The sequence below is a fragment of the Bos javanicus genome, chromosome 22, assembly GCF_032452875.1.
Source record: "Bos javanicus breed banteng chromosome 22, ARS-OSU_banteng_1.0, whole genome shotgun sequence".
Classification (NCBI taxonomy): Eukaryota; Metazoa; Chordata; class Mammalia; order Artiodactyla; family Bovidae; genus Bos; species Bos javanicus.
The window spans coordinates 56115514-56130353 of record NC_083889.1 but is presented as its reverse complement, the minus strand read 5'-3'; the positions used below and the strand labels follow the sequence as shown (position 1 = coordinate 56130353).

Sequence of the window (14840 nt, the reverse complement as noted above, 5' to 3'; positions counted from 1 at the left end):
TGTTAGACATCCCGATGGAGATGTCAAACAGGCAGCTGAATATACGGGCCTGGAATTCAAGGGAAAGATCAGGACTGAGATTATACACTTGGGAAGTGTCAACATATAATGCTACTTAACACTGTAAGACTGGATGAGATCACCAAGAAAGTAGTAAACTGGACTGAGTCTAGGCTATAGCTACATAATTCAAAGATCAGGAAAGGAGACTGACTGGTGAGGACCAGTAAGGTGGAAGAAAAACCAAGAGTATGATATCCTGACAGCCAAGTGAGCAAAGTGTTCACTGAGGACAGAGCGACCGGCATGCCACATGTTCAAATCAAGAGGAGAACTGAGAACCAAGGACTGGATTTAGCAACACAGAGGTCACACTGGAGGTCTTGGCCAAGCATAAGCAGGAAAGCGACACCAGTGAAGTGAACAGCCACGCCGGAGTCAAGGTCCCTGTGTCGCCACGTCTCCACAGCTGTAGGACTAGAGTGGTGCTGACAGACATGGCAGGCTCCCTCCCTGCTGACTCCTCCTTTGACTCTCATGGGAACTATTTTTACTTGAGCAGGACTTGGGAAAAAAAGGTAGAAGGGCATCTCTTGGGAATGTTTACCATCCTTCCTATGACTTTTCAGGTCAGTTGCTCAATACAATTTGATTATCATGAGCTGTGATATGTTATTTCCTTGTTTTGTTTGTTGTATTTGAGAATAGGAAATATGGACGGTAGCAGTAGATAGTGCTTCCACTTATCACCCAAAGCTTGAGTACTCCTGACAACTTCAACGGCAGAAAATGAAAACTTGCTTAAAAATTCAGCTAATTTAGATGCCAGAATGGGGAATTCCATTTAGTTTGTCCTTTAAGATAAGCTATTTTATGCTAGCCATTTGCCCTTTCTCTTAAATTAAAAAACAGGCAAGGTGACTCCGGAAGCCACCAGTATATTCAAACACAAGTGTGTTTTTGTGGCTAATACAACAGCTGGGGTAGGTTTATCAAACCAAGAGACAGCTCAAGAATGAAGTATGAGGGCTTTTTCTCAGTTTAGCCCGACAGAGATGTCAGCTCTTAAAAGTCTCCATATTATAATATCTAAATACCTAAATGTATTTGTTCATTGACTAATAGAGAAAGGAAGTTTCATTAGGATTCTAGTTTCTAAGTAGTGATGTTTTATGCAGGAGTCTAAATGACAAAGTCTACAGAGGAACAACTTTTTGTATCTCCAAAGTCCAAGAAAAGGCAGACGTAACACAGACAACTTCCCAATAGTCAGTATAGCTCTAGCATTTCTTTCGTGATCACTTTTTCAAAGGACATAGCACTTATGAAAGGTGGCTATCACCACTTGACACCGAGCTTTATTTATAAGGTGAAGAGGGAAGGCCTCTATATTCCAACACGCAACCAGAGAAAAGAAGACTGAAAGGCATGTCTTCCTGTATACAGACATGAAAAAAATAGATCAACATAAAGTTTACATAAACTTTACCATGAAGTTTACATGATGGGTGCAGGGCAGAGTAAGAAAATACAGATGACAATAAATAAACCAGAAAACCAGAGGGGAAAAAGAAAAGAAACTCAAAGGGAAATAAGGAGAGCTGAGGAACAAGTGTGTAGGGGTGGGGAGGGGGAGTAATTTTGCTGTTTTAAAGAAAATAGCTAAAGCCTTGCTGAAGAGGTGACTTCTGAGCTGAGACTTCAATGATGTACAAGAGCAATCCAAGCACATGTCTGGAGAAACAGGATTACAGAAGGAAGGAAGAACAAATGCAAAGGACCCAAGGCTATGTGTGCATTTGAGAAAACAGCAAGGAAGGGGGTATAGCGCAAGTGGTCTGAGTAAAGGAAAAGAGCAGTAGGACGTGAGGTCACTATTCACCTTCAAACACAATCTCCATTTACTAAGTTCCAAGTTCTCTCCGAGTCAGAACACACACAGAATTTCTACTCTTTGCCCTACAATTTCTTGAAGTCCCAAGGGTTGGGTGTTATCTCATTACAGTGATCAATAACATCATTTTGTAAGATTCGAAACTAAAATAATCACTTACCACTGGACACTGAATAGCTTGGGTCACATTCTCAATCTTCTCCAAAGAGAAAGTGTTCACTGAAAACAACTTTTATGGCTAGTCTCCTAAGTCTCAACACAATCACACATACACACAGAAACACTCTGCAACCCAGAGAAAATGGGCAATTACACTCAGGTGTTGTGTGCATCATTTCGATATACATTTCACCAAGTGACCAGAAGACAGGGAAAGAATGTTAGAGAAGTATGTTAAGACTTTACAGTTAAAATTCCATACATAATACTAAGTGGAAATATTAAATAACCCACATACATTATCTGGAAGACTGTTTCCTGTATTTACCCCTATAGAAGTTAAGCAATTTAGGATGACAACACTGTTCATTGGCTGGCTGGCTGTCAAGTCACTCAGTCGTGTCCGACTCTTTGCGACCCCATGAACTGTAGCCCACTGGGCTCCTCTGGCCACAGGATTTTCCAGGCAACAATACTGGAGTGGGTTACCATTCCCTTCTCCATGGGATCTTCCCAGCCCAGGGATCGAATGCAGGTCTCCCACATTGGAGGCAGATGCTTTACCAGCTGAGCCCCAAGGGAAGCCCACACTGTTCATTACTTTGGTTAAATTTCCCCACAGAAAATATAAACTAACTCTCGGATTAGATTTTTAAAGGATGTTCATATTAGAACTTCCCCAAACAAACAGGTATTGAATATGACATAGCTCTCCCTCTTAAAACTGTACCTGGTAATCTTGCCTCCTTCCTGGAATATTTTCCTTCTGTCCTTCCTTCACTGATATCAATGATACGCAAAGGAAGGGATTCTCCTGGAGCGTGCATCAGAACGGTGAGGTACTTATCAGGTCACCCCCAAAGTACTACTACTACCTTAAGCCTAAGTCACATTCTTACAGTATTAGTATTAATATGTTGGGGCTAAAGGGGAAGGGACAGTTGAGAACCACTAATCCAAATCCTTTCAACGTGAAAGTTACTGCTCAGTTGTGCCTGACTCCTGACAACCTCATGGACTGCAGTCTGCCAGGCTCCTCTGTCCATGGGATTTTCCAAGCAAGAATACTGGAGAGGGTAGCCATTCCCTTCTCCAGGGGATCTTCTCAACCCAGGGATCAAATCTGGGTCTCCCACACTGCAGGCAGATTCTTTACTGTGTGAGCTACCAGGGAAGCCCTTAAATCCTTTAGGTCCAGCTAAAATCTCACTTCCTCTATGGGGCTTCTCAAGCCTACCTCAAGTTCAAAAGAATAGTCTGTAAAAATAAAAAGCTTATTTTACTTTTTACCTTTTTTACACCCGCCACCCTAGTTATGATTAACTTTTCCTTAAGAGGAGTCCAAGAAAAAGGACTTGAATTCCAACACACCGTCATAAGAAGATAAATCTGTTGCATATAAGGTAAATTTCCATGATAAGAAATGTCTGTTTTCACACAGAAATTTTAAATTTTCTCCTGACAAGGAACAGGTAGAGGAAATGTTTATCATCTCAGCGCTCAGACTCTAACAAGTGTAATTCTCTTGCTATTTTCAAATCTGAATTATTCGGACTCGGCTAGCATCTAAACTTTAAGCCTATCCATTAAAGTCAAACTTATTTTTATTTTCTTTAGCTAAGAATAACTGTATAAAATTAGATCTCTCCTGGTATACAACTAGATATTTTTTCTGGCATTTGCAATCTAAAGTCATTTTTCTTGGGACTATAATCTAGCTCACAAACAGATCACAGAATTTTACATCTCTCAGGGATCCCAGATAACACTTTTCAGATGAGGAAAAAGCTTCAGAGAGGTAAAATTACTTGTCTAAAGTCACATAGCCAGCCACAGTTCACTTAACTTCAACGAGATATACTTTTGGGATAAATTTTATTAAATGAAAATGAAAGCTATGAAATGTTTATATGTGTTACCTTTGGATTTTAGACACTGCTGGCTTTAACATGGATTCTTCTCAAACACTAAACTTCTAATACACACAAAGTAATCTACTTCTTACAAAAACACTAGCTGGAAACAGACTGAAATTTAATAGCAATTTCCTGTGCTACCATAAAGTAAGTTCAATTTGCACTCTTCTTATTCAACATGTTTGCAGTAGGACTGTTACAGGTCCATGTGTACAGCGGAGGTTAGCCTTGCTAACCCCAGGGTGACCAAAAGGGCAAATTCTTTTAATTTTCTCATGTAAGCCAAATCAAGAGCATTTTAGTAACTATTACATACAACTTCTATATACAGATCTAACAAGTAAAATGTCTTCTTGCCTTTATATACCATTCCCCAAATGGTATACAAATAGTCTGGTTTTTAAAATAGCATGGTTAACTTACTCCAAACAGGTTCATCTAAACAAATTTTACAGGATTAGTAACCCTGTACTACAAACTTCTGTGTTACATGCAAAAGCTATCTTCAATCTGAGAATAACATGGATGGTTGGGATAAAGTTCCAAGCCCAGAAGAGTATCACCTTTCAACTATTAACCTTTAAGTAAGCTATTGGCAATGGTTTTCACTGAAGAATAATGAAATTCAATTCTACATTTTGATCTTTAAACACATTTAACTCAGACTATTATTTAAGAAAGTGCATATACATGGTAAATAATTTTTAAAAACCAAGTCTCCTTCCCACCCCTAACCCAAGTTTCCCAGGTCCTCTTCTCAGAGGCAATCACTGTTACCTATCCAAAGATAGAGGGGTCTATGTGTACCAAACAAAAGGGAGTGCGTGTATGTGTGCCTATTTGAAAATATAGTTTTACAGAACCATCACTTCTTTTCAAATATACTTACAGAATGATGGAATAATGAAAACACCATAATCTTTAATATAGTGCTTCACAGTTTTCAAAGCGCTTTCAAGGGTATCAGCGTATTGATTTTCAAAACTATCAGTTCTTGGTAAACATGTTCGAACTTCAAAGAATCTAATCGAGTCATTTAATATAGCCATCTCACTTAGGAAAATGATATTCAAGGTGACACCAAATGAAAGTTGTGTACTTAAAAAACAAAAAAGCAACACACTCCCAAGGAGATTTTTTACTATCTGCTCTTGGTAACATATTCCAGTCTCTCAGATCTACAGCCAATAACTTGTTATTTTTAAAATTTAAACTGGCATCAACATCATAAAAACATTTCAGAATTTATAATACACGTATTTTTAAATTAGTTTCTCTACTTCAGCCTATTATTGCCAATATATTTGAACACGAAAGCCATGCTCTATTTCTTACCTATTCCCACCACATCCACAATATATGGGACTTATTTTACTAGGGTCTCGTTTGATGTAACAGTAGAGCAGCATCCATCAGTCTTCTTATTTTGGTTACGTAATGTATTAGAATGATCTTACAATGCTGATGACACTACTACCTCATTAAAGCCTCCAAATTACAAACATAAACCATTATATTTCCAAGTATGAAACTAGTTGATGTCTGGAGTAACTTAGAGAAAATTGAATTTTAAAAGCATGAAAAAGAGAGGTATACATTTCCATTACTTAAAAGCATCCATCTGGTACTGACTCCCACGCCTACACACAAAATACTACTTTGCTGTACCGATACAGTATTTATCATTCAGTTCAGTTCAGTCACTAAGTCGTGTCTGACTCTTTGCGACCCCATGGACTGCAGCATGCCAGGCCTCCATATCCATCACCAACTCCTGGAGTTTACCCAAACTCATGTCCATTGAGCCGGTGATGCCATCCAACCATCTCATCCTCTGTCATCCCCTTCTCTTCCCGCCTTCAATCTTTAGAAGGGTTCAAAATATTTTCTAATTGTGGTAAAAATACATAAAATTCACCACTGTAGCCATCAAAATACTTTTATAAGATCTTAAATTAATTTATTTAAAATGGAAATGAGAATCCTTATTTCTTATACATTCATATAATGATTAAATCAATCATGTGCATTATCAGAGGTCATAAACCCAGAAAGCAGGCAGAAATTCAAAGAAAACTACATTTGAGAATATAATGGTTTTTTATTAAGAATTCAGATTATGATCAACACTTCTCTAAATGTTAAGTTTCTTAAGCTGGTACCAAACTGACATCAAATAACAGGGCAGTCTCAAATGTAGGAAGGGCAAGAATAAAATTCTTAGACAAAAATACTTTCAAGTGCTCTACAAGTCTGAATTAAATAACTTCAATAAATAAGTCAACAGATGAACTGGGGGGAAAAAAGTCCCACATCTCCTATTTCTCAGCCATTAATCTCTTCACAGGGCAGCCCAGAATTTACTGGTATGATGTTTATATTCTATGTTTTTTGCCATATGAAAAATTTTAATATAGCCAAAGAAAGATCTCCAACTGAATAGCAAAGAAATGTGGTATGAATGAAAAAGAATCAAATCATCTTTGATGTACTATTAGTTATCTTTTATATAGAAAGTACATTCTGTGTGGCTTTACTTGCCCTAAAGGAAGTAAGCCTCCTGTGTAAATGTGAAAATAAACATGAAGCCCAAACAAAGTTCAAGCTATTATTTTAGAACAAACATTATCCTGCATTTTAGAAAGGTCAGAACATACATGTTCACATTTTCTTACATATACATAAACAAAGAGTGGAAGGCTAAACAAGAAACTGGTTACCTATGGAAGCAGGGATCTGAAAGAGTTGAAAAGATGTGCAAGCAAGAGTTCACAATTATATAATTTTTATTTATGAATCACAGAAATGATTATCATTAAAAAATAAAAGTATATTTTTCTTACCAAAACAATCATAAAGCTATTTTCTCAAAGCCTCCTCAGCATTTATCATACTTTCTAAATCTTGCTGAAACAATTTTAAAGCTATTTTCTTAAAGCCTCATACCTTCTAAAAACCTAAAGTTTCTGAAATAGAAATGACCGATTTTCTATTACCCATGTAAAGTGGGGCGGGGCGGGGGGGAGGACAACAGAGCCAGAATGAGTTAAAATAAGACTTTCTGAATGTTTATTTCATTGTATTAACATTATTAAACAGTATTACAGAAACTCAATAGTAAATTCTTCTCCTTAATAGACATTTTTAAAAAGGCAATATAGTTTATAACGTTTCATTGTAAGTACATGCAGTTAAGCCTCAATTACATTTAATGTGGCTTTATTAAATCAACTATTTTACTCAAATCAATATGTTTCTCTGGCCAAATAACGTAACTTTGTAGAAGACACTTACCAAGTTTGGCTGATAAACTCAAATTCTTTCAAACATTAATTTCAGCCCTATGGGGTTGCTCCAAAGAAATTATCTAAGTTATTTACTATACTGTTTTCTATACGCATGGAGAGATATCACAGACCATGACAGGAGACCAATCAATACGCCAGAAATTCAGGGAGGCAGGTAATGTGGGGAAACAGAATGGGCTTTGAGTTAGACCTAAGTTGAACCTGACACTCTATCTCTGGCTGATCCTGGGAAAATGAACTTCCCTGAACCTGTTTCTTAAATAGCAAAATGAAGTTGGTATCATCTAAGCTGAAGTATCATTAAGAGAATTAAATGTCATGTCCAATTAGCAAGTTTCAGACTATTTCAGCTGCCTCATGAAGAGGACTTAGGGGAGGAAAAAAAAGCTTTCCTTAGTATTTTTGAAGTCACATGTGAGAAAAACTTTAAAGGAAGAAAATAATCTAAAATGGCAAGGGAAAGGAACTAGAAGGCAAAGAAAAATAACTTGTCTGAGGCAAGTAACTGGGTCTGGTCAAAGAGGACAACTGAGCTTGTCTCTTTTTAATGAAGATTTTTACTTCATCTATTTAATTTACTCCCTCCTTTTTGACTTAGTTCAGATGTCAACATCCGTTAGCCTGGAGGAATCATGTTAATATTCTAGGGCAAACACACAGTGTAAGTAAACATGACTACCAAAGGTAAAAAGTATCTAAATTAGATACTGGGTTTGAAATCACTGCAAACATGTATAAATATTTTCTTTCAACAAATTCCCAACAAAATTTAATGATGATCATCTGAGTATTTCTTTATCAAGACAGGAAACTGCTTTTTTAAATGAGATCATTCTAAGACAAATCTATATTTGTGGAAGATTATTCCTTATTGGAAAAAACACTTGTTCCTAAAGTTGGAACCATATGAAACTACCATTGTTCAACTGTTTGTGACCTGCAAATAGCCAATTGCACTTTGAGTGTTCAGTGTGTGCTAGAAATACCACGCACCAGGGTACAACAGGGTCTCTGTTTTCAGGTAATGTGGGTTTAGCCAAAAAGACAGAATGTATTCTGTATTCAGTGTATTCACTGTAGTTTTAGAAAAAGTTTTTTTGATATAGCCTTTCAGTTTCTACTCCATATTTCAGGGCCATACAGACTGAAACAATTAAGAATATTATTTTTTCAATTCATTACCGCATTTTGTCAATTCATTACTATGTTAAGGACTCTTGATAGAAAACAAAACTCCTTAGATTTGGTCCTCACCATCCAGTTTAGGACCCAGAAACCATGTTAAAATGGAAAGGGATGTTAGAAAAAAGAACTGAAAGAGGTTACCTCTTGTATAATTTGTATATATTTTCTAGTATATAATTTGTACATTTTATTTCTTCATGTTATAGAGAAGATGTGCTCCTAGCTTCCCTAAGAACATTTTTTTTTCCCTATAATTCATGGTCAAGAGTATAGTACAGAGTGAAATGAATATTAAAAGTTCACAAAATAATTGGGAGAGAAACACTGATAGCAAAATACCTAGAGAGCAGTTATTTCCTAATTAGAAACTTACCACCTAGTTCTCAACTGTTTCAAAAACTCTTATGCAGAAATGTCAGTGCTCTGACAATCTACACATCTTCCGCTTTTTAGTTGTACTATATATCTGAAAACACGTGGTTCTAGAAGTTCACATGAAGAAGAAACAAAAATGACTCTTTTTATTGTTAGGGAGAAATGTTGAGGCTTCCCAGTTTCCTCACTCCCGTCACACATACACCTGGAATGAGGACATGGGAAGCAAGGAAAATTTATTCTAAAATAATACTCCGAAAACGTCCTTGTTCAGCTGGGAGATCCAAGAAAAAAGATGACTTTTGACAAAGGGATGGCGGCAAGAGCCTTGCTCATTTCTGCTTGAATGCACACATCTTACACTGAGGTCACCTGTGAGGAACTAAAGGTTTCCTCTTAAGATAGTAATGGATTTAACAAGTCTGACTAACCACTAACGAAGTGTAGAATACCTGCTGATTTACTATTTGTTTTAGCTTTTGTCTGGACAGAGGAGCTATAGTGCATAGGGTTGCACAAAGTCAGACACGACTGAAGTGACTTAGCACGCATGCACAAAGAGGATGGACTCTGCCACAAATCCAGCCACCCAACTGCTACATTTTTCAAAAAGAGCTTTTCAAACAGAATGGTTTTTGAAATAAGCTCAACTCTTAACACACCTCTCTCCTCACTAGTTTCTGCACTGACTTAAGAGAGCTCCATAAACGGGTGAGCAGAGGGCTGGCCACTGCCAAGTGTGATCCATAAAACCAGCAGCCCCTCTTCTCAGAGAGCTTTGCTTTTTTTTTTTTTAATTTTCAATGTGATTTTCTCGGATTAAAATGTTTTCCCCCAAAGCTGCACACATGAAATGTGTTTTGCCAGCACAACTCTGTAAAAATTGATTCCTGAGCCTTTCAGTGACTGCCTGTCACCTGCTCCTTAAATGAAGGAGTATGTGAGTTTCTTAATACCACCACTCACGGTAACATCGTCATGCTGGTCACACTTACCGAACTATTTTTTGGGAGCTCTCCCCAGGTCAACATTAATTTTTATGAAAGCACTGATTCCACAGACCAATAAGGTTTTCTCATTTTGGTCAAGAGCGGCTACATGAATTGCTAATTAAACATGGGCACTTTTCACCCACTATTCTCTCTTTCCCCGCACACACTCTAGAAACCCGAAGTGAGAAGCGGACTACAACTTCCTCCAGATTTCACAGATGACAGCTCCCCTTTCGGGGGAACAAAATCTGGGGTTCCCAGTGCAGTCAGTCTTCAACCTTTGTGTCTGTCTGAGGAAAGAACAAAAGGCAGCGCTTCCTCCCCCAGCCCCTCCTCAACTCGGAGGAGGCAGGCTTGACAGAAGAACCGTGCTGGAGGACAAGGAGACCACGCCGGAGCCGGCGCGAGCTCCCCTCCACACGCACGTTACCCGAGCTACCCACCTTGGATAGCTGCCTCCTGAGGCTGAAGCGCTGAACCATGGTCACCCTGAGGACTCTTCACACAAAGCGATCCACCAAGGGAAGGGCTTTTTCCGAGGCCGCTTCTTGCAAAAATCGGTGGCGAAACATCTTGCAGGCTAGCACGGGAGCCAGAGGAACGCGCCCGGGAGACTCAACAAACTTGGAAGCCCTTCATTGTTCTGGGGGAGACAGGGCAGAGCCCACGTCGGAGGGGGAGGGCGGGATCCCGGCTCTGCGAGCGCGAGCACTTCCTGTGAGTCAGCCGAGAGGGGTCCGGGCAGAAGGACCACCCCTTCCCTTCCCATCAGATCGCCGGCCGGCCGCCCGGGTCGGCCAGGGGAGCCGCTCGCCGCGGTGCCACCTGAGAGCCGGGGACAACCTGGCTCTCGAGCGGGAGGGGGAGCGGCGCGCTGGGGTCGGCAGGCACGGCTCTGCCTGCAGGCTCCTCCCCCGGGGCCTCCCAGGGGCGGGGGTCTGCGGCCCCGACAGCACCCCCTGCTCAGGCTCCACCGCAGGTCGGCTGCAGGGCGAAACCCTGGGAGACGAGCCCCGCTGGAGGAGAGGAGGAGTCTCCTCCCCGGCGGCTCGGCTCGGCAGGCAGCCGTCCGGCTTTGTCTAAGCGATGGGCCAAGCCTTTCCTCTTACTCACGGGGAGGGGCCCGGGGCAGGAATGTCAGGTGCGGGGCGACTTCAGCTTCGTCACGAAGTTAAAACAATCTAAGCCTGTCTTCTGGGATGCTCGCCCTCTCTCATTAGAACAAGGTAGTAACTTTAATAACACGTCTACATACACAAAAGGAACAGCTCGGGCTGAATTAATGAAGGTAGAAAGGTATGAAAAAATGGCAATGGTGAGGGCAGAGCCAAAGATTAAAAAATCCATGTGTGTTTTGCTGTCATTTCCTGGTCTCTTCCTAACTATTGGATGCTGCTTCCAGACGGCCGATGGAAGGATACAGCGTTATTGTAACGAAACTTTCCACACCATATGTTCCTCTGCAAATTTTTCATGACTTCTGAATGAATTTAACAACTGACTAAGGCAGAATTTGGGGGCATACATTAATTTTTCCCTGAGCCTGTGACTCTCAATTCCCTGTCACACATGACCACCTGTCAGGCTACATAAAGCCTTTGTGTAATGAACCTACTATGTGCGGTTGTTGTGTTGAGCATGTCACAACTATCATCCCATTGACTTCTCAAACAAGTCTGTGAAATAGGTACTAAAAGCCAACTATAAGTAAAGCAGGGATATTCTCTCTAAAAATCTCAATATTATTATGAGTAAACCATATAGTATTTCTGAATTTCTTTTCTTCAAATGAGAAAAATGAAAAACGAGTTTGAAAAGATCTTCATGCAATGGATATTCTCAACTGTGCCCGTATCACACACCACTGTTTCTACTTATCAGCAAATAACAGTTAAAAGTTCATCTAAAATATGACACATTTCAGAGTACCTTAGGAAGAGTAGAAAAGACATACCAAACCAAAAAAATATCAGGCTGCCAAGGCTCCAACAATTTCTCTAACCAAAATGCATACATAAAAAGTTTATTCTACAAACTCTGAATAGAAAAGGATTGCACATATTTAACTGAACTTTTTTTGTGAAACTCCAAAGCTTAAAAAAAAACTTAGATCAACAGCTCTGACTGAAAGTGAAGCCTTCTTCGTATCTAGGTTCAGAGTATGCAATGCAACCTAATGTTTAAACTAACTGATTGCAATTTAATTCCAAGTGGAAAGTAGGCTGACAAAGAACTCGAGTTCTGTGTGTTTTGATTTTAAAAGGTAAAAGTACCATTACCTCCACTTTTCTCCTACAAAGAGAGAAACCAAGTACTCAGCAAACTTCTCCAGGGAAAGCAGAATTAATCCCAAACAGGGATTGAACCCACACTCCTGGCAGTGAAAGCACGGACTTCTAACCACTGGACTGCCAGGGAATTCGCAAGATACAGTATCTTTAAGCATGAAGTGTTTCTGATAAAAGCAACTAGAATCCCAGATCACTGCTGCAAGATTCTTGCTAACCCCACCTCCACAAAAAATAAAAAGAGTAAACAGGAAAAAGAATTAGAAAAAAATGTCAAAAATCTACAAACTTAAGTACACATTAAATATCAATATAACTGAACAAGGTATACATCCTCAAAGTGCCAGACACACATGTGCTAAGTCGTTTCAGCTGTGTCCAACTCTTTGCAACCCTATGACTGTAGCCCGCCAGGCTTCTCTGTCCATGGGATTCTCCAGGCAAGAATACTGGAGTGGGCTGCTGTGCCCTCCTCCAGGGGATCTTCCTGACCCGGGACTGAACCTGCATCTCTTATGTCTCCTGCACTGGCAGGTAGGCTCCTTACCACTAGGGCCACCTGGGAAGCCCACAAGACTTAAAAAGGAGGATGTCTCCATTCGAGGAGGAACTTTTACTTATTTTTTACCTATTAAAATAAATCTCTAATTGTTTAAAATGCAATAAAGCCTGTTAAATATGATTTGAATTCATGACTGCAATTCATTGCTTGATAAAATGATAAAAAAAAAAAAAAAACCTGAAAAGATCCTCAATAAATTGAGCTGTTAGGGTAAAGATTAGAATCTCTAAATCTGATGTATTTTGAGGTGTCTCACAGCTTTGCGGATGAAAGCAGTAGACCAAGATGAAAAGCATTAGAACTGGGACTAGAACTCAAAATACCCAGATTCCACAGTACCACTCTTCCCATTACATAATGCTTCCTCCTGTTTTTAGTAATTTAGAATGCACTTAAAGAACACCACAGAAGATACGTAGTAAACTTCTGTTGCAAACTGTATAATGACTCCATTTTAAAATTTGAACCTTTATACTTTGCTATGAGGGAGTCTCCCTACAGCCTGGCGCACCTAAAGTAATATGCTTATAGTTCCTCCCCTTATCTTGCTGGCGTCCAGTCCTGTAACAGAGTTCTATTAAATAAATCTTATTGTTCAAACATTATTGTGGGTTTTAACCAGCTTTCTGTGATAACCCAGTAGAAGTAATTGCACAGTGCCAGCTACCAGTCAATCCATAAAACTATAAGACAGGCTTTCATTATGCAGCACAGTGTCATTGCAGAAAGCCCCTCTCATTCAGGCCAAACAAGCATTAATGACACCAGACACTCAGTACAGAAGGAAACATTCCCTTTACTCAAGGAGGTTCACAATCCAGTAAGGAAACACAGAAAACTTAAAACAACTGTCATTAATGCGGCAGGTGCTACAATACAGGGACAGTGGTGGTACAAAGAAGGGAGAGATCAACTTTCCAGGGGACAGAGAAACTTGCAAAGTAGGAGTCCTTCAGGGTGGGTAGAAATTCTGCAAGTGGACAAGAAAGAGGAAGGGCATTCCAGGCAGTAGAAAAAACACAAGTTAAAAACACAGAGGGGTGCTCGCTTCGGCAGCACATATACTAAAATTGGAACGATACAGAGAAGATTAGCATGGCCCCTGCGCAAGGATGACACGCAAATTCGTGAAGCGTTCCATATTTAAAAAAAAAAAACAAACACAGAGGGGTAAATCAAGCAGTAAGTAAAATTCAGTTTTTCCAAACTAACAACATACCGTGTTGTAAGTCGTAATATTTTCCACAGTATTTTTTCTTTGTGGAATGGAATGGGGATTATAACAAAATTCATGTATTCTTTCTTTCTAAATTGCACGTTTGTTAACTATTTTGCTATAAACTGCCCAAATGGGAATAGCCCATCATTAACAAATAATAATCTGACAGGTTCTCTCTTTACACAAGTTATGGTTGTTTTAGCTATTGTTTGCCTTTAAAGCAAGGAGAGAGAAAAATCTACTTGCAAAAAGTTTAGTAAATAACATCTTCAGTTGCTGGATTTCCTATGGCAGTTCGGGCCCCTTGAATGTTATTTCTGTCTTGCACGAAGAAATTTCTTTTGGGAATCCCCAAATACACAACAATACAAAAACCATATTTTATCTACCTAAGAACTGCTTAAGTACCTTATGGAGTTATTTGCAAAGGTTCCAGCCACTGTCAATACAAACAACCCTGAAAGTAGTATACTTTATCCAGTAGTAAGATGTTAACTGATATTGATGACAAAATAATTTTGAACACCTAATCATATTTAATACCATAACTAACTCATTGTGATGGCTAATTTAAAGAGTAGCCAACCATGCCAAATTAACATATTTATTTTCATGAACTGGACATGGCTCTTTTAAATACGCTAAATTAAGGTTGCCCCCTTTTACATCAGCAACGTTTGGGATCTGTGATTATTTTTCCCTGTAAAACCCATGCCTTGTGTCACCTGCAGTGAATACATGGCAAGGGAGGGGGAGACAAGCCGAGGGAGAAGAGAAGGGGAGGACTATAGTGTACCTGCTAAGTACCAAACAACAACGTGACTGTTGTTGGCTGTTTTGCTAAGAACACCCAGCAAGACTATGTATTTTAAATATGTAAACGCTATAAAATCACGTTCTTAGAATGGTCTTCAACGTGCTTCCTGTGCTCGTCCCCACTTT

General features: G+C 39.4%; 1 protein-coding gene and 1 non-coding gene across 10 annotated transcripts in view; one reads left to right on the top strand and one right to left on the bottom strand.

Moving 5' to 3' along the window:
* TMCC1 (transmembrane and coiled-coil domain family 1) overlaps positions 1 to 14840 on the bottom strand; it is a 156626-nt gene that overhangs the window by 72041 nt on the left and 69745 nt on the right. The window lies entirely within an intron of this gene.
* On the top strand, positions 13720 to 13826 carry LOC133235789 (U6 spliceosomal RNA). The gene has a single exon (XR_009732654.1). It is a non-coding gene; the product is annotated as a U6 spliceosomal RNA (small nuclear RNA).